The 21,414-nt window shown below is 39.7% G+C and overlaps 1 pseudogene; it reads left to right on the top strand.

The window, feature by feature from the left end:
• The first annotated feature begins 3,722 nt into the window (after window positions 1-3,722).
• The window catches only part of LOC150078600 (facilitated trehalose transporter Tret1 pseudogene), a 43,325-nt pseudogene continuing 25,633 nt past the window's right edge, over window positions 3,723-21,414 (top strand).

Consider the following 21,414-nt stretch of genomic DNA (forward strand, 5'->3'; position numbering starts at 1 on the left):
AGGACCCGGACTTCCTGGCAACCTATTACTTCAGGAAACAGTAATTACTGACAGTATAATGTGAGAGACGTCTGTGTACTCGGACGTCTGTCTGAGTCTCCCAGGCCTCACCTACCACAATACGTCCACACAGATGAAGATGGCTCCACCTACAAATGGATGAGACCTCACCTGAAGTGCAACCAAAGCCAATACGGCCCTGACCACACCGGACAGGAATCTCGTATGTTCCATGGGTAAAGTTGGAAAAGGTTAGTAACTTCCCACTGTTGATGTATTTTGGATTGTATACTCTTCTGACAGTTTTTGTAGTTTGTACTTGCGTTCGTTCATCCTTAGGTGCCTGCAGAGATAACATAGCAGCGATCGGAACATGATCGGATGGAAGGAAGTTCTCAGTTTTGGTCAGGGTTTCCTTTACTGAACAGTTTGAGAAGATGCGCTGCAGGATGGCGTCGCCATATGAGGGAAGAACATGAATAAGATCAAAATGGCCATTTCCGACATGTGCAATGACAGTGTATCTAGAAGCTTCTTTGTGGCTGGTAGTGGAAGGTTAAAATCTCCAAGGATGATGAGTTTTTGCGGATGATTGTTTGTGGATGACAGCCATGCTGTCAGATTAAGGACAGAATCCTCAGAAACCGGTGGAGAGAAATAAATGGCACACACAGATATCGACAAACCTGAAATTCGGTAGATTCAAAGAACAGCTTCTATGTCACCTCCTGGATAAGTGGATGTCTTAATCAGGAGGAGGAAACTCCTTTGACAGATTGCTGCACCGCCACCTCGTCTCCCAATTCTATTGCAGCCAGCGTGCGATAGCCAAGATTTGAGGTGAATGTAGCAATTTCCATTTCATCTCTGAGCCAGGTTTCAATCAGAATGACGAAGTCGTACTCTGACCAGGAAATCAAATCAAGTAGTAGGCCATCTAGTTTGTTTCATCGAATATTTACTTCGACAGAAGGTTGTACTATGATGAGATTACTCTCGGAACAGTATTTGCTTTTCATATAATGATCTGAAATCTCGTCCCGGGATCGATGTCGCGTTCGATGTACTCTGTTGCTGGATATTCTAACTGGAATGCGACCTGTCCGATGTTCGCTCGTCATCTCCACGCTAGACATCCACAAATTGCACCCGCTCTCGGATATAATTTGGGAGACTCCGCTAGAGAGGATAGGTAGCTATGTTAGCATAGTTATGCATTGTTGTGGAATGGGGTTCGGACTTGATAAGTTGTTGGCCTTTGTTCTCCCATAATATGGCATTACTAACAGACCTCTGGGCTAGTATTCGGAATTGAGGTATTGTTGGTAATTGGGCTCATCAATCTGAATCCTAAAGGAAGCATAAGATGGATGCTTGGTATTGATTTTGAAAGGCTTACCGGGTATGTCTAGTTCTTTCAATAGTGCCTCAATTTCTTCAAATTTTGTCAACGGATCCAGCCTGCTAATGAAGATATTTCCGTGAGTATTGCTGGTCGCTTGGCGATCTCGTATTCTGAGGCTAGTATTAACTACTCTCGTGTCAATCAAGGTGGTCTTGCTATTTCTAGAATGCCGTTGGCATGGGGATGCTTGCGTCGTTTGAGGCCTGGGCATCTGGCCTTGCTGTGCTCCATTCGTGTCTGCAATGTCAGAGTTCCGTTTCGTAGATTTTAGTATGGCGATATAGGCGATGTCTTTAGAGAGAGCAACTATATCTGTAACGGAACTCTGACTCAGTGAGGGAGATGGGCGTTCCTGTGGGTCAGGACGGGGAGCCTAGTGTTCACGGGCAAGAGACCTTGTAGTAGGCTCAAGGACTTTCGTTGATAATCTTCAAGATGGCTGAGACGTTCCCTTAGCGAGCTATTTTCTGAATACAGTTTTCTTAGAATGCCTTCAATAGTTTCAGGTTTTTCAGTGTTACACCCGCAAAAAGGCAGCTGACTGAATCCTGTGATTCCGATTGACAACAATTATCAGTAACCCCAGGCAAAAGCTTGCTGTTCGAGGCCGGTTCACTGAGAGTGGAATTGTTATGTTTAGTGACGTCATTAACATCATTCAGCATTCCAGAGGGAGAGACGGTGGGGGAGGGAGGCAAATGCGCTAACGGAGCAGCCGATATGTTAGCTATATCTGACGAATCCCTATTTTGCTTGCGGCAGAGTGCACATCTCCATTTTGATTTCCTAATTTGCGCAGTCCGTTTTAGATCTTTTATGCCACTACAAAAATTGCAAAATCGAAGCTGGCATGATGATGATGATGATGACGATGACCATTTTATTAGGTAGCCGGAAAGTTTTTCGCAGCTCGAGCAGGGTTGCATATTTTTCGACGACATTGTACCCAAAATTCACTAAACACTACAGGGAGAGATATGGCCAGGTTGCTGACAAAGTAAAAACAGAGTACTTACTGACCAAGGAATGTTCCTTCAGGCTAGGATTAAGTCGGGTGGTGAAGTGCTGACCGCTTATCTTTTGCAGTATGTAGGCTCCAACAGGTAAAGGAATACACACTGTACTCACAATGCGAACAAGGTCCGATTCAACTTTAGCAATACTGCCAACAAATCCGAAATTTCTGGACGAATTAGTAGCAAAAAGTACTTCGATACTCACTCATCACAAACTGTGAATATAGATCTAAGACATTAGATGAAAATTAAGATGGTTACACTAGTTTAAGAAACTAAAACAATTGAAGTATGCAGAGCGTGTAAATCACCCGACCCAAACATATGCAGTGATCTTAAAAGGTTATTGATTTGCTTGTTGGTTTGCAGGAGGGTTTTCAAAAAATATTGTTGTTCTGTGTTTCTGGGACAGCCGTAAGACAGACTTTTGTGCAACACTGGGACAAGCGGGACAAGTTCATACCAGGACAATGTACTGTAAAATATATTCCTTTAGTGCAATAAAACAAGGTACTTTTTCCACTCCTGTTTAATGAAAAATTTTGTGAATTTCGTGATAAAGAAGGTAATAACGGATTTGAATACTTGAGAAATGTGTTTCCTAATTTAACGTATGCCAAACTTAAGGAAGGATATTTCGTAGGATCCCAAATTAGGAAACTCTTGAAAGGTGATGTGCTTGAAACTGAGTTAAAGGAGGTTGAATTGGCAGCTTGGCAATCATTTAAGGAAAGAAGGAAACTATTAAATGTTGGGTGTAATTTTCTCGAGTGCTACAATGTCGTTGGAAATTCCTTTTCTTCATTCATATCTCGAAATTTTCCCCGAAAATCTAGGAGATGAGTGATGAACAAGGGGAGGGGGGGGAGTGGTTTCATCAAGATATTTGCACGATTGAAAAGCGGTACCAAGTCGCTGGGGGAATCTGTAATGATGGGGGTTACTGCTGGTTCCTTGTGAGGGAGAGTAAGCAGGAATAGGAGAGAAAATCCCTTCGTAGCAAACACTTTTAAGGACAACTACAGGTAAGCTGATTATATATTATTGAAATATAACTATTTCGCAATGATTTATATTTTTTCCGAAGTTAAATGAGTTATAGAGAACGCATAATACATCCCTTTATTTTAACTTTAAACGTTGGTACATCTTTTGATGTAGACGTGATGAATACTTTTTATGTTGATTTTCGGAATCAGCCCCTTTTATTTCCTCCAGAATTACATACTTTCATTGCGGATGTATGGCAAAAAAAAAAAAAAAAAAAAAAAGTTTTTGTTGGCTAGAATATAAGGACACGCATGTTTACTGATTGCTCAGACCGAAGAATAAAGCTGAAACTGTCGTTGCTTCTTTCAGGTCCTATCTCCGATGCCGCAGGGAGAAGAAAAACGTTAATCATCTGTTCACTGCCTTTCCTGGCAGGGTGGCTGTGCATCTTTTTCGCCAAGAGTGTGATCGCGATATTCTTAGGACGCATCTTTACTGGCTTCTGTTGTGGTCTTATTTCGTCTACAGTTCCCGTTTACGTCGCTGAAATCTCGACCCCCGACGTGAGAGGTTTGCTAGGAGCTTGGTATCAAATGCTCGCCACTGTGGGGGTTTTGCTCGTGAATTGTTTGGGGAGTTACGTGACGTGGCAGTGGCTAGCGATGTACTGCGCCATCTTTCCGACTTTTAGCTTGATTCTTATGTCTTTTATGCCGGAGTCTCCAAGATGGTTGGTAGCCAAAGGTAGAAGCCGAGAAGCTATTTCCGCCATTAACTTTTTACAAGGGGACACGATAAACGCTAAAGACGAATGTTCGCTTATTGAAGATGACCTTCGTCAGCAAGCAACGGGACAGATAAGCTGGAGCGAGTTTTGCCATCCGACGGTGTTTAAACCAGTTCTGTTATCTATAGGGCTAATGTGCTTCCAGCAGTGGTCGGGGATTAATCCAATCACGAGCTTTACAGTCGCTGTCTTGAAGTCCGCCGGAGGGACAGTAAATCTTTTCGTATCGCTCACAGTGTTATCTGCTGGTCGCGTTATCGCGACTGCCACGAGCAGCGTCTTAGTCGACAGGCTTGGAAGATGCACGTTACTGCTCATATCCGGATTTGGAATGGCCTTAAGCCTGACAGCTTTAGGAACTATTCAACTTCTCTCCGACAGTCATTACTCTTTTATGGCGAATTACGGTTGGCTACCCTTGGCCAGCATTTTAACGTTTTTGTTCAGTTTTGATATGGGTTATGGAACCACGACTTGTATTATTATCCCAGAAATAACTCCGACTAGAGCTCGCGGTGTGGTCTTCGGCATCGCAAATGCATTCATGTGGGGCATGGCATTCCTCATCACTAAAGTGTTCGACGTCATGAATGCGGCCCTTTCTTCGTGCGGGACATACTGGATGTTCGGTGCCGTCTGCTTGTGTGGGTGCGTCTTTGTTTGGCGTTTCGTACCGGAAACTAAAAAAAAATCTCTGGAAGAGATTCAGAAAATATTTTCTGGTACTGATGACGATAAAAAAGAACAAACGATTTCTTCGATTATTCTAAACGAACCAGTAAAGCGTAATACGTTACAGAAGCCATTTTGATTTCTTAATTTTCCGCGATTCCCGAAACGCGAGATTTTTTATTTTATCGCGATTACAACGCATATCCGTGTACAGAGAGGTACCTTTTATCGAATGGATATCTGAAATTGTTTTCGGATATCCATTCGATATCTGAAAAAACGGTTACGCGCAATTCTCGTCACGATACACAGCGCGGATTCGCAGATGAATTCCGATTTAGAATCTAAAGCCAATTAAAAATATCGCGGCCTTGAGAGGAGAGAATGCGAAAGAGTCGAAGTAGTAATCTTAGCGCAATCTTATATTTTAAAATACAGTCACTCCCCGACTTACGTAAGGGTTGCGTTCCGTGAAACGCTACGTAAGCCGGAATTTCCCTAAATGCTTACGCAGTACTCGCAAATTTGATTGAGGTTTATCGAAGCAAAAAAGAAATGTTCGACGAACATGTAAATGGAAATATTTATTCATTTTTTCTATCTCGTGCGCAGGAAAAATTATAAAAGTATACAAAATTACAAAACTTTCAAAATTATAAAATTACAAAAAGAGAGGAGACAGGCATAACGTCAGCAAGTTTTACCTTTCGAGCATCGTTGCCAGAATTAACTGTCCAGCTGATAAGCACGCCGCTGCGGCAGTTGAGGGCTGTGGAGATTTAGAAGGGGTTTTTTCCAACACATCACAACATTTCTCTACAGCTGCAGAATCGGCACTGGCGACTTCACCGCATACTTTAATGTTTTGGAAACTAGCGCGATGCTCGAACCACCCGTTGCTTGCCACGTACTTATCCTTAATATCTTCGTAAATACTTGTTGCTTTTGCTCGAATGACCGTTGGACTTTGGGGCACTTGCTTCTGAATCCGATTTTCCATCTTCGATATAGCACCTGTTTTGTGATCACTGTTCATTTTAAAGCGTGACATAATCTTTTATACGCGCACTGTCCCTTAAAAGAGTATTCGCCGTTGAAGCAGCGAGATCGTGTTCCGTGCAACAGATGACGAACTTTGTCCTGCTTCGTAATTCTTAATTAATAATCTTCGTTTCTAAATCAATTTTGTTTCGTTTTTTTTTTTTTTTTTTTTTTATGAAAACCCCAAACACGAAAGGTATCAAACCTATACTACTTAGTACCGTGCACGGGTTGAAGGAGAAGTATGGGGAGAGGGGCATGCCGGAAACTTTGCTCTAGAGCAGGGGTGGGCAACAGCCGGCCCACAGGCCACATCCGGCCAGCGACGATGTTGAATCCGGCCCCCTCGGTAAATGCATAAATATAGAAAATCCATACCTGACTACACTCGCCGTAAACGTTCGGCTTAATCGGGTTCAATCGGGAATCGCGGCCAGTACAACAGTAACCAAGTGATTCTACCAGCGTCAAAGAGTTATTTCCTAATTATTATTGTAGCATCGATCGAACGAAGTTCCTTTGGGTTTGACTTCTTATTGAAAAAAATAATATTGGTGCGAGATATTTTATGTTTTATTTTTTAATTTAACATAATTTATAGCCCATAAAATGAGCCAATTAAAAAAAAAAAGAAAAATTGATGCCGAATGCCGCATTTTCAATGATAATTGGACATTCAGATTGATTTTTTTTTTTAAATACATTAATAATTTGGTAATTCAAGTAATATAACATTTTTTAGGTTCTGATTTTTTTATTAAATCGTTCAATCTATTCCGGCCCGCATCATGATGCGAAAATTTCATTCGGCCCACTGACGAAAAAAGTTGCCCACCCCTGCTCCAGAGACTAAACATGGGTTTCACCACTTCAAGCCTCCAATAAGCAAAGTGGTGGTATTTCACCGGTTGATGAAAGTCATGGCACTTGCACTTTACGTTGGTCGCTTACCCTTCACCATTGTAATAAGTAAATAGGAATGAAGAGAAGATTCTGAAATTTTATTTGTTTTTTATATGATTTAAAATTTCAGTGAAGGGAACTCATTTCACCATAATACCGTAACGTAAAAATCCACAGAATTCCAGTTATCGGGATTATCGCAAATGCAATAAGATCGAGTTTATTCCCCGTTTATAATAGATTGCGCTAACAGAAGAGCACAATAAACCGGAAAGTGCAAAATGTTTTTATTGTTTTATGGTGGTGAAGCACCTTTCTGGAGGTGCTTTTTTTAAAGCACCTCCAGAAAGGTGCTTTAAAAAAAGTATCGCAAAGGCGTTCAAAACTAATTCTTATAACGGAACATGTGATAATAAAATAGCTTATTTATATAGCGAAATTTTTCTACAATATGCAAAATACTTTTCCACGATTTTGTGAAGTTTGCACCGGCCGGCAAAAACTTACCTCAAGTCGAATTTCCGTGAGTCGAGAATTACGTAAGCCGGGGAGTGGCTGTACCTCGATTTTTTTTTCCAACTTTAAGAACATTAGATTGAACAGAACAGTGCGTTTGACGCGATGTTATTTTAACAAGAGCGAGCAGCTGCTGAATCCGAATCGAAAAGAGGATACACCGAATAAACCTGGAGACAAAGCGACTGCCGCAGGATTTGGCAGATTGCAGTTATGATTTTAATTTAAAACTGATTTAAAGTTATATTCCTTCGTTCTTATTGATTAATTTCGTGTCACGGCGTCGTTTTATGTACGGGTAATTTTACGACGATTATTTTAATGAAAAGTATAATGTACACGATTAACAGCGATTGACGAAGTTAGCTCTTTTGTAATAGCGTTAATTTGATTAATTATCAGATGATTACTTAGCGACTAGAAAAACATGATGCCTGCCTCTCGCTGAATCTTAAGATTCGGAATCCTAAAATCATATGAGGATATATGGATTACGAGTAGTAGTAGTAGTAGTACAGAAAAGATAGAAAGAGAATATAAACAATCATAAACCGAGGCGCATATTATCTTATCAAGAAGTTACAATACGACCAAGGTTTATGGAAGCGCAAAGTATTTCGATTAGCCAGACATTATAATTTTAAAATTATTAGCTTAACTTACTATTCTGTAAAAGTGTATTTTATTTTTCTACCCCTCTTGGCTTAGCGCTGGTCGGAGTGCGGGGCCCACACGTTCTACGTATTCGCCATATTTTCACAACCATTCCACGTGTTAGCCATACTTTTGTTTTTCCAATAGAAAATTTCGTAGAAAGCCATGCTGGACCTTTGCCCACCTCACGGTTCTTTACATCGAGGCAGGTGCACTGAGACCGAACTATTCGCCCTCCATAAATTGTACGCAGGTAAAGCAGTCATTTCTGTATAGTATTGTTTGTAAAATGTACATATGTATTTGTCGAAGAGTATTAAAAAAATAATATAAATTGAAAAATAAATAAATATGTATTTTTATTTATTTACTTATGAACTCACACACAGCAGTGAAGTGAAACCACACCGTGCTTAAATTTTATTAGAAAATCAAACGTAATAAAAATAAAATAGAAACAAATGACGTCAAACACGCTCTTACATTAATGAATTTCAAAAAAGAGTCGTTTTGGGTAATAAGAAGAGAAACTCTTTTTGTATACGAGCAACTATGGAAAAATGAATAAAGTTGATAAACGTTATCATTAAAACATTATCATTAAAAGATTAGATTAAGAAAATGGAGAGAATAAATTTACGTAGGGTCACAATGCAGTGTGTTCGGAAGTAAATGCAATATAAACGCAACAGTTGCGTTAGAAAGTAAATACAAACACTGTCATGGGTACTGTCAGGGCCGCGCCAACCCTGTGTGCGACTAACACGGGCCACCAAATCCAAGGGCCGCCGAAATAGAGAATCTAATCATAATTTCAATAAATAAAATACAAATAAAGAAATTCTTGTCGTAATAAACTTTTTAAAAATGATTAGATAGTGAACCTGTAACTTTTTTGATTCTTCATTCATATATTACTAGTTTTGAGAGCCCATTATACAGTATTACCTCGTAATATTAACGATAGGGGTGCGTTTGCTGAGACAACTCGATCAAATTTAGGGGAATTACTCGTTCAAAGTCTCGAAGAACCGTCAACAGCTTCAGCGGGTCCAGTAAAAGTAGTGAAAGTGGTTTGGCTTCCGACGAAGAAAATTATAAAGGCGACTAGAATAAAAATGAATTTGAAGATAAAAATGAAGATGAAGATAGAAGTGACGAAAAAGGCTCTGCCGAAACGCAAATAAAGAATATTGAAGTAGATGAAATAAGTGACGATCCCGGTATGTGGTCGTTAAGGCTGTCTAATTAAGTCAGCGCAACTTTTAATTCTAAATGAACCCGTACAAGTAAAAAATATCCCGTTGATGACAATGGAAAAAAAAAATTCCAATTCCTATTACAAACGTACTTTACCTAATGGGGAAAAATCTCAAGAAATTGGTTCTCTACTCTATCTTTGAATAATGGGAGAGTGGGAACCTGATTAGCTCGGTGCGGGCGAAGTTTTTACGCCCGCACCGAGCTAATAGAGAATTTTTTCTTAAATTGTTACCATTTTATTGACTAAATCGGCATATTAATTTATTTTCTAGAAGTAGCTTTATATTTCTAGTTGCGATACTTAGAGATTATTTTGAACTTAGAAAGAGATTTTGTGGGTTTTTACTAAGTATCGGTAAAACTTGTACCGTTCGAAACTTGTGTAGTATCGAAAAGGATTACGGATAGCTCAAACTTGAGAGCGTAAGGCATAACGTAAAACTAGATAGCGTAATACGTAGCACTGTAGTAGGAATTTGTTAGCGTAGCATAGTATTACCAATTAATCAATTAAATTTATAAATCTTTTTAAATTTCATCGTTAATTAAAGTGTATTTAAACAGAAATCATGCCTCAGACTAGACAGCAAAGCAACTTGTGCAAAGTAGCAAAAGGGTTGTTGTTCGCTGGAGAACCGTAGGGGACGATTCTCCAACGCATCATAGTCTAAAAAAATGCGCAAAATGTGACATGTTTGCAGATCTTTCTCGAACAGGACATGATCTAGCCTTGGAGGATGTCTTTGTGTGTGCTAGGTGCATAGAATGTGAAGAAATTAGCCGGCAACTTAGAATTCTGATGGGCGTCTATGAGAGCTTGAAGAGTCGGGTGGATGCACTCGAAGGAATTAAAATGGTGACCCATCAAGTTCTCAGCTGCCCAACTCAATGTCAGAGCACACTCTTATGCACCAGGCAACACAACAGCAACCGTAAGGGCAGAATGCGCTGGTCCCACAGGAACTAGTTATTCTTATTGACTCAATTGAGAGAGAAAAACGGGAAATATATTGTGCAAAAAGGATAGGTGAAATAGGACCAGGGTATGTCTGTCAGGGGAAAAAGGTCGTGACGTTGTAGAGCAGATATCATCTTTTAAGGGCACATAAGGTGATATCGTTATACATGTTGGCACTAATAACATTAAGTGTAGGAGATCTGCGGATTTACTAAGCAAGTCAGGTTAATGCTGAAAAGAAGTCGCGATGTTAGGGTTAAATTCGAAAGTGTCTGCAATCGTGCCCAGACACGATAGGAGGGTGTATATAATGAGAGCCTTGTCAATCAATTCGGCCCTCATGGATAGAATTTTTCTCAGCGTGGTCTGTGCTTGTTAAAAGGAGAGATTGCTTCTTCAGGGATGGATGCACTTAAATAGAAAGGGTGCAAGAATATTTGCTGAGGCTATCGCGGCAACGTTAGGTGGGTCGGAAAACTGCTAGCTTGAGGGAATTCACAGACTAATAGGTTAACAGTAGCCGCAGATAGAGGTGGAAATGATTCTTGCACTGCTTCTATTGGAATGAGCCAGTTGCTGGAGATTTCAGAAACTGCCGGAGGTCATGAAACAATTAAATACATGGGCTGTGTTAGAGTAAGAACAGGTGCATGTATACTTTCATGGAAACTAATGCTAGAAGTATAGTAAATAAATTTGAAGTGCTGGTTAAGACATCCAAGGCGGATATTGTTGGGACGTCAGAGACGTGCTGCTACTCAGATACAAGGGATGCAGAATTGGAATTTGGGGAGTACAATGTGTACAGAAAAGATAGACAGGATAGGAAGGGAGGAGCAGTTATGCTGTTACTTAAGAAACACATAAAATAAAAGGAAGTGCATCCAGTTGACATAGACATAAGCACTGGGAAAGCAAAAATGGGGATCGGAGTTTGTTATAGGCCTAATGACTCTTATGAGTACAATGAACAGTTATAGAGAGAAATAGAGTGGGCCAGTAAATCAGAGTGCCTTGTAACGGGATTTTAAATTCCCAGATATAGATTGGAACTTGTGGATTGGTCACTCGCACACTAGAAAGGCTTTTGTGGATTGGTCACTCGCACACTAGAAAGGCTTTTGTGGATTGGTCACTCGCACACTAGAAAGGCTTTTGTGGATTTATTGGATGACTGTTTTCTACAGCAGGATGTAAGAGAGGCAACAAGAGGGAGTAACACTCTTGATCTGATTATCAACAGTGATTATTCATGCATTAAGAATTTACAGATAAAGAAACCACTAGGTGCCAGTGATCACAGTGTACTGATGTGGGATTTACTTAAAGATATAATTACCATCAGGGGTAAAGGGAAGGGTTTTTGCTTTCGTTAAGGCAACTACAGTGGTCTCGGATATCTTTTAGGTTCTCTGCAGTGGGACCAACTGATGATGTTACCAACAGCAATCCTAAACGGGGAGTATTCATGGAAGTAATTTTGGAAGCTACTAGGCTTCTTTGTTCCAACTAAGAAATACTGCTCTAGGTTTAGGACCAAATGGATGTCAGATGAATTAATGAGACTTGAGGCACAGAAGAAAAATTCACATAAATTGTCAGCCACACAGAAACCTATCGTAGATACAAGCTAGTCTGTAATCAAGTCACAAAGGAGGTTAGGCAAGCGAAGGCAGATTATGAAAAATCTTTGGCTAAGGATACAAAGAAAAACAGCAAATGAGTATTTTGCATCTACATTCACACATGAGGAGTTATTTGAGGAGGAGAGAGCCAGATGTTTATCCAACTATAACAGGAAATTAAATGATTTTGTAATAACTGAGAGCAAAGTGGAGGAGAAATAGTTTAATTTAAACATAAGAAAGTAAGAAAGGCACCTAGAGCAGATGGAATCTATCCAGCTATATTAAAGGAAAGGAAATAAGCAAACCCTTAGCTATAATTATGAGAGCATCCTTGGACTCGTGTAAAGTCCCCACGGTCTGGAAATGTACAAATGTACCTTCAATTCAAAGGGGGATCAAAGGCTGACACGAGTAATTACAGACCTGTTAGTTTGATTTCTGTTCGATGGAAAATAATGTAGTCACTGGTTAAAGAAGCATTGCAGGATCATCTGGACAAGACAGCAGTAATAATTCAGACACAGCATGGGTTTGTCAAGAGGAAGTCTTGTCTGACCAGTTTGATTGGATACTATAATGTGATCACAAAGAAATGGGATGCAAAAAATAATTTTGATATGTATACTTGGATTTTTGGAAAACTTTTGATACTGTTGCACAGGCAAGACTACCGTACAAATTGGAGTGGTATCGCATTAAGGGCAAGATACTGCAATGGATAAGGGGATAAAGAGACGGCAGAGCGTGATAATAAATGGACACTGCTCTACGTGGACTAATGTTATTAGTGGTGTCCCTCAGCATTCGGTGTTGGCCCAATTGTTGTTTTGTATATTTATCGATGATATTGATGAAGCTATATCAGGCTTAATGTCAAAGTTTGCAGACGATACAAATCAATAACAATAATGACATTAATAACAATAATGACAGTATGCTGCTGCAACAGGATCTGGAAAAGTTGGGTAGATGGGCTGAGAAGTGGCAACTGAAGTTTAACATTGACAAATGCAAAATACTGCATATGGGTAGCAGTAACCCCGGAGAAATGTACCAACTGGGTGGTTTTACACTCAGGGTAGTGGAGAATGAAAGAGACCTGGGGATAATTGTGCAGACAGATATGAAGTTTTCTGAGCAGAGCAGACAGCCTGGCAGAGTAGGTCATGGAGTATTGTCAATGATATACAGGAATTTTTCCAGCAGGGATAAGGAGGTGATTATTTCCTTGTATAAGACAATGGTCAGGCCACACGTAGAGTACTGTATACAGGTCTGGAGGCCTCATTTCAAGAAGGATGTAAAGCTGCTGGAACGAGTACAGAGAAGGGCAACAAGATTATTGAATGGAACAAAGGGGTGCTCTTACGAAGAAAGGCTTAAGCTTTGCAAATTACAGTGTCTGGAGACTAGGCACCTGCCAGGTAATCTGATTGAAGTGTATAAAGCCCTGAATGCTGTGAGCATGCTCAGTGCTGATGAGATTCTTCTTCTTGCTCTGTATCATCATCTGAGAGGGCATAAAATGGAATTGAGGAATGACAGTTGTAGGATAGATGTGCGGAAGTTTGCCTTTATAAGAAGGTTTTTTTTTTTTTTTTTTTTTTGGCTAATGCTATATAAGCTTGCTTTCTTGCATCATGTGCCTTTACTAATGCTAATGCCAATTGCTGCCTTGTTGTTTGTAACTGTGTCGGTTAGGTTAGATAAGTTAGCCCCTGACCTGAACTTTGAACACGAACACTGATTGGTAAGTTTTAAAAACAAATCAATAGCTGTGATTGTTCAGTGTGTATCATGTTTCTTGCTTTTTCATTGGCTTAGAACTACTCCTCCTGATTTGATTTTTCGATGCGAATAGTTGTTTTTCATGACAGTTGTTGATTTGTTTTTAGGAGCATTAGCAACTAAGGCCATATTGCTCCGTGAATATGCGGTGGTCATTCCTGACCTTTCCGTATCCTCCGTATTTGCTGGTCACGGGCTCGAACCCCGGTCTAATCAAGAAGCGTGTGCTACGCACCGCTGCTCCTTCCCACCTGGCTACGGGGGCGCCTCATGACAGTTGCAATTTAATGTAGATTTAACAAAAACGCGTTTGGCAGGCGCTGACTCGTTTAGTATCAAACGAATTGATTATCTCGAAAATGAATAGTAATTACATAGTGAAATGCGAAACGATACATTTTTTCTTAGATCTTTTGAATAAAAATTGATATATTTTTTTCCCTATGTATACAGTATATTCTTTTTACAGAATAATGCAGGCGCCTCCGTAGCCAGGTGGGAAGGAGCAGCAGTGCATAGCACACGCTTATTCATTAGACGGGGATTCGAGCCCATCGCCACCAAATATGGAGGATGCGGAAAGGTCAGGGAATGACCACCGCATATCCCCGGAGCAATATGGCCTTAGTTGCTAATGCTCCTAAAAAAAAAAAAAAAAAAAAAAAAACCAAAAACAAAAAACAACAGAATAATGCATTGGCACCTAGCTCCTTGTAATCGCTCTCCACACAAAGATTATTTTATGCTAGCAGAATACAAAAGCGTCGTCAACAAGCCCGAACATGACTGCAACAGTTAAACTTAACGCTCAAAGTAGTGAGTCATTTTGTAAGATTCAAAATCTTACAGAATAAAAATAATAATAAGTTTGTTTTTATTAGTTAAGAAATAGGAATTCCTGTTGCTAGTGAATAAGAAAGTAATATCGTCTGATTTCAATAATAACAATTTTTCAGCATGGAATATAAATTTAATGGGTAGTAAGTAATAAAAGCAGGGTTCGAGCCATCAACTTAGGGGGAATAAACAGTAGGAAACTGCTGTAAAGCGGCATGAGTCCAAACAACAACAGGCAAATAACACGTGCTACTGGGCAGGCTGAGTATAGACCTTCTAACAAATGAAATGAGAAGGAATCCCTAAATGAATATAGGATTGGAAGAGGTCACTGAGAATAGGCGTGGCAGACTCGGGAGCCAGATGGGGAAGGAGATGAACAAAACGAGAGAAAAAGGTTTTGAGAGGGGGTCAGAGGGAGACAGTATTTTTGAGTGAAGGAGCGAAAGGTTGGAAGGAGAGGGTTAGGCAGAGGAGAGTTAAAATGTTAAGTTAAGATGTAGCAGTGAGTGAGTCAGTCAGTTAGTCAATCCGTCAGTAAGCCAGTAGCAGACAGAGTTTTTTTGAATGAGGGGGTGAAAAGAATGGAGAAAGGTGCTGTAGAGAAAAATTAAAAAATCGTTGGACAATAAAGGAAGCCTGACGTATTGTCAGTATAGAGCAGAAGACAACTAAAATAGTTGAGAAAGCAGAATACGGTGAAGTTAGCTCATTGTAGGATCTTGCACAATAATTGAGAAGGAATCAACTCCCGTGTTAATAAACAAGATGTCTGATGCCCAGGAGAAAATGGTGCTGAAGCCGATAGAATCCGGAGCCAGACCGAAAGGAGAACAAACATGCTGACCAGATGAAATGAATCGCTTTCAAGGAGCAAAGGAACCCGAGTCCCAGGAAGCAAATCAGATAACTCCTATCGAACCTTCCAAGGGTTTGTGAGATGCGTTCCAGATAGAATAGGCCTACTGTTCACCGTGAGAAGGATGAAGGACGTGCCGAAAAGCCCCTCGAGATAACTAAATAAGTGGCTAGTTACATAAGTATTCTCATACACACCAACAACTGTAGGAACCCCGAAATTTAAGTAGCAGGACTTTTAAAAGATACTGTGTATAAGAATTACATGTACTCAGTTGTAAGGATAGGTTATTTTAGGATATGTGCTGAAGGACATTAGCCAGGGCAAGTTAATAGATATATAAATAATTTTGGAAGGGAATACATATATATAAAATATTTGAAGTAATTGATGCCTTGTTTATAATTGCTTGATAGGCTACAATTAAATATGTTTTGGATGGGAATTAGAAGTGAGTGATACCTGTTAATAATCATTGTGATAAGTAAATGAATAAGTATTGAATTATGTATGAAATAATAGAAAGAGCATTGATATTTTGTTATTAATGGTTTTAACTGATGCATGAATAAGATATATAAGAAGATGAGACTAGATCATGTTGTCATATATTTGGGTTTAATCATTTTGGTTTTGATGTATTAATGTAAATAAACTGAATTTCATATATAACCTTCGTGTGTTTTTTGTTGTTCTGAGTACCAGCCTATCCGAAGGGAATTAAATACACACAAGAGCTCTTCCCCTTGAACCTAAAATATTCTGTGAAGTTAATAGTCAGATGCGCAAGTGGGAAGTTATTGTAAAGGGGACCTAATCACAAGGGGATAGATAAAAATATATAAGAAAAGGATATAAAAAGATATATTAATATAAAATAATAAAAATAAAAATCCCACCCCCACAATTTCTTGAGGAAGTACTGAACTCGCCCCGGTGGGTTTGTATTTTCGCTGTAGTTTGCCATCAAGTCACAGCCAACGATTTCGATTCGAACTTTAAAGATAATTCTTTCCATCGGTCGTACGATTTCGAAGACGGGGAAGATCGTGCCTTTTTTTTTTTTTTTTCGGAAAGACGTATGTATGGTTGAAATTTCCCATCACATTATCATCAATTTAAAGTCATAAAGAGGGCACACGAAAGGTTGTGCGAATCGACCGTTATCGGCTCTTTTGATGCTAACTGAGTTGAACCTTAGAGGGGAACAGGTATCCTGTGTGTTATCAGACACTCAGCCTAAAACACTGATGGATCCAATATCTCTCTATTACAGAAGATTTAGGAGAAGTCCGGTTGGCCTGCCTCCCTAAAATCCACTCATGCACACCTTCTCGATGGTAAGCCCTGTTACGTCACTTAGGTGGCAACGAACGTGTAGAGTGGTTCTCTTCAAGACGCCTGGTCAGCGTGAAGAGGAAAAGACCAAACCCTCCAGCAATGAGAGCACAACAATACAAAGGGCCCTCAGTCCCCAGCAGCTTTCACTCTCCCTCTTACGGCAGCGAGAGGATCAGAGTGGAAGCAGAGGGTGCTAAGAATCTCTGGGTACGACCAGGCTGCCATGCACGGAAATTGAACTTGGCCTGTTATAACGTACGATCACTCATCGGTGAAGACAGGATATTAGAACTGGAAAAGGAATTAGAAAATGTGAATTGGAATATCATCGGTTTGGCTGAAACAAGAAGAAGAAATGAATCACTTATAAGTTTATCAAGTGGAAATCTGCTGTACACCAATGGAAACAGTGAAAGGAGTGAAGGTGGAGTTGGGTTTCTGGTCCATAAAGATTTTAAAAACAACATTTTGGAATTCAAAAGTACATCACCAAGGGTGTCAAGACTAATACTCAAGATTTCTAAGAGGTACAAGCTAAAGATTATAATGATTTATGCACCAACATCGAGCCATGATGATGAAGAGGTTGAAGAAATGTACACTGAAATTGAGTCTTCTAGATGAGCAGAAAACCCACTACACTATTATTATGGGGGACTTCAATGCTAAGGTTGGAAAAAGGCAAAACAGCGCAGAAAGAGGAACTATAGGAAATTTTGGAATTGGTGAAAGAAATAAAAGAGGTGAAAGACTTGTGGAATTTGCAGAATCTCAAGGAATGTCAGTAATGAACACTTTTTTCAAGAAAAGGGTGAACAGGAAGTGGACATGGAAGAGTCCAAATGGATTAACAACTAATGAAATCGACTTCATCCTCACTAACAGAAGATATATTGTGAAGGATGTTACCGTCCTGAATAAGGTAAATGTTGGAAGTGATCATAGAATGGTAAGATGTACACTTGATATAGATGTAGGAAAGGAAAGGAAAAAACTGACTCGAGTAAATAATACAAAGGTCTTTGAAATAACAGAGGAGGAGAAAAAGCAGTATGTACTTGAACTTAAGAACAAGTTTGAGCTTCTGCAGACTGCTCAGGACCAAGATATCGACGAGGAATATTACAACTTTCTGAAAGTGATAAAGCCCAAGAAACCTATAGGGAAACAGAAATCCAAAGAAGAAAAAAATTAGTCAAGAAACACTTGTCATGATGAACCAAAGACGACAAATGAAGAGCAAGAAAAACACTGACAGGGAGAAAATTGAGTATACTGAGTTATGCAAAGCCATTAGAAAGAGACTCAGAGAGGACATAAGAAGATTTAACACAAGAAAAGTAGAACAAGCATTAAGGGAAAACAAAGGATTTAAATCAGCAGCCATGAGCAGTAATACAGAAAGACAAATGATACTGAAACTGAAGAATAGCGATGGTGTACTTATAAACAGCAGAGAAGGCATAATTCAAATAGCAGAAGACTACTATAGAGAATTATACAAGGAGCGAGGGAATGATACCAGCAGTGGGGAAGATGGATTGCAAAGTAGCAACACATACGACATACCCGATATTCTTCCTGATGAGGTAGAACATGCATTGAAGAAAATGAAGAATCGGAAAGCCCCGGGGGAAGATGAAGTTACTGTAGAGTTGTTAAAATTGGGAGGAAGAGACATAACACAAAAACTGGCAAGGCTCTTCACAAAGTGCATTAGAAAGGTGTGATGCCTAAGCAGTGGAATAATGCAATCATAGTTTTGCTGCATAAGAAAGGAGATAAATCAGAAATTGGAAATTATAGACCAATTAGCTTGTTATCCCACATCTACAAGTTGTTCACAAGGGTCATTACTAACAGATTAGAAAGAATACTTGATGAGAATCAACCGAAAGAGCAAGCTGGCTTTAGGACAGGATTCTCAACTATGGATCACCTTCACGTAATATCACAGCTAATGGAGAAAGCAAATGAATATAAAACACCATTATGCCTGGCATTTGTGGATTATGAAAAGGCATTTGACTCCATACAGCATAAGTCAATGTTTCGGGCACTGGAAAGACAAGGCATAGATACTCCATATATTATGATTTTGAAGAAAATATATGAGAGTGCTACATCCTTTATTAGACTAGACAAAGACAGTAGCAAATTTAAAATCGAGAAAGGAGTTCGACAAGGAGACACAATATCTCCGAAGCTGTTTACTGCTGCCCTTGAGGAAGCTTTCAGAAGATTAGACTGGTCACAGAAAGGAGTCAATGTGAACGGAGAGTACCTAAACCATTTACGATTTGCAGATGACATTGTGGTCATAAGCCACAATCCCAAAGAATTAGAGGAAAATCTTAATCAGTTATGCACAGTTAGTAAGGATTTTGGACTAAAGATGAATATGGCTAAAACAAAAGTAATGATGAACAAGTATGCCACGGAAAGGGAAATAATGATTGAAGGAGCAGTAATTGAAAAGGTGGAGTCATATACTTATCTGGGACAAGTTATTAGCTGTAATAATTATAAATGGCTGGAAGTCAAGAGAAGAATAAATTTTGGATGGATAGCATTCAGGAAATATAGTCACATACTGAAGAGCAATATCCCAGTTTGTCTGAAACGTAAAATAATGAATCAATGTATACTCCCCACCATGACTTATGGAAGTGAAACTTGGGCACTCACCAAAAGAATGGAAGAGAAGCTGAGAACTACACAGCGAAGAATGGAACGAATTATATTGGGAATCAGACTGTTAGATAAGAAGAGAAACACATGGATTAGGCAGCAAACTCAAGTAAAGGACATTCTTATCAAAACTAAAGAACTAAAATGGTCTTGGGCAGGACACATAGCTCGAAGACATGATGACAGATGGACTAAGAAAATAACAGAATGGTACCCAAGAGGAGCTAGAAGAAAACCTGGAAGACAAAGGCGGAGATGGATAGATGAAATTCATGAGTTTTTGAGTAGTAAATGGATGGCCAGTGCTCAAAACAGAAGGAACTGGAAAGTTGCTGGAGAGGCCTTCATCCTGCAGTGGATTGAAAATGGCTGATGATGATGATGATGATGATGAGTTGAACCTCGCAAACAAGCCCGAACGCTAGGGTTGTCATATAATGCCACCGTATTGAAGTCTCGTGTCCCGTAGTTCCGTATGCCATGCAAATTGTCCCGTATTTATTAGAAAGGCGATCAAATGTAAGATAATTAGCGTAAAAGCAATTGAACGAGTGAACACTCATTCGAGTGGCCCAGGTCACGCGAATGAGCCTAATAAAGGAATTTCCGCTAAGTTCGCTAACTTCTAACAGCAACAGTGCGGCGGCGGGGTGGCATCTTCCCTTGGGACAGTTTAGTTTGCCCATTTATCTGCATCGTTACAGGTTTATTTTTGTTTGTGTGTAGGGTAGAGTGAAATAAAATGGCACAAATAAAGTGCCATTTTTCTGAAGAATATTCCAAAAAATGGTCGTACGTAAAGAACGGACGATCAAATGAGGAAGAATATGTCGTATTTGTAGTAGCTATATTTCAATTTCTCATGGCGACAAATCTGATATAACGCAACACTTATCAACGAGGATTCATAATTCAAACATCAAATCGGCTTCAACTTCGAGGGATATTTCAACTTTTATGATCAAAAAGGTCTGAGAAGAACTCTTGATTGCTGATGCTGAATTGATCACAGCGTACAATGTCGTAAAACATCACCAGTCATTTGTTTCTTTAGATTGTACTACAAAACTCAATGCCTCGAAATATCCAGATTCAAAAGTAGCTAATAAACAATCAACAGCAAAAACTAAAGCTTCGGCGATTGTAAAAAACACTTTGCACATTTCTCAGTAAAACAATGCATTGCGGAGCTGAAAGAAGTACAATTTTACGTTATTGCCACGAATGCCAGCAACCATAATCCAGAGAAATTATTTCCGCTTTTGGTACAGTATTTTGAGGAAACAGAAGGTCAGCAACAAAAGTTAATTAAGATAACTTCATTGCGTAATGAGACGTCAGAAACTATGAATTTTAATTTCTCTGAAAAATCTTGTAATTCACGTTGAAAAACTTGTTGCTTTCTGTGGTGATAACACCCAACTCAAACTATAGCGGTTAGAAAGAAAAGGCCAAAATAACGTTTTCGGAGACTGAACTCAGAATTAGGGAGAGAAGTTGAAGGAGTAGGATGTCCAGCACACATTTTATATTGCCCGCTGTGGACTGCTTTTTCAACTGTCAAAAGGGAGAACAACCCCTTGCATCGGCTTCACTACAGCTCCAACAAGCAACAAGAACCTGGAAAAGGCACGACTCATGACATTCCTGAAACAATCCTCAGGACAGATAGTCAGCCTCGACAAAAGGCACAGTTACCAAAAAATTCATCCCTGAGATTAATCTGGTACCGCATCCTCCGGCCTAGTTTTCGCCTGGACTACACACTACGTATCTCCTGACTGGACATGGCTTTTTCAGGAAAAAAATTCTTTGACTTTGGAATCTCGGAAACACCACAGTGCTCCTGCGGACAAGAGGAATCGTGGGAGCACCTCCTACACGACTCTGAAATCTATGTAGACCTGCTATACCAGCTGGTCACATGGATCCACTCCCTACTCCGAAACGAGGAACACCTAATAATACAGGAAGAAGACTACAGGGCATTCACCCAATTTTCTCAGGACCTCTTTTCACGACAAAGATCCCTACCACCTTCATAACAAGTAGTGATCTCCCCACT

Source organism: Mastigoproctus giganteus, chromosome 11, assembly GCF_048544385.1.
Source record: "Mastigoproctus giganteus isolate SK-2022 chromosome 11, ASM4854438v1, whole genome shotgun sequence".
NCBI lineage: Eukaryota > Metazoa > Arthropoda > Arachnida > Uropygi > Thelyphonidae > Mastigoproctus > Mastigoproctus giganteus.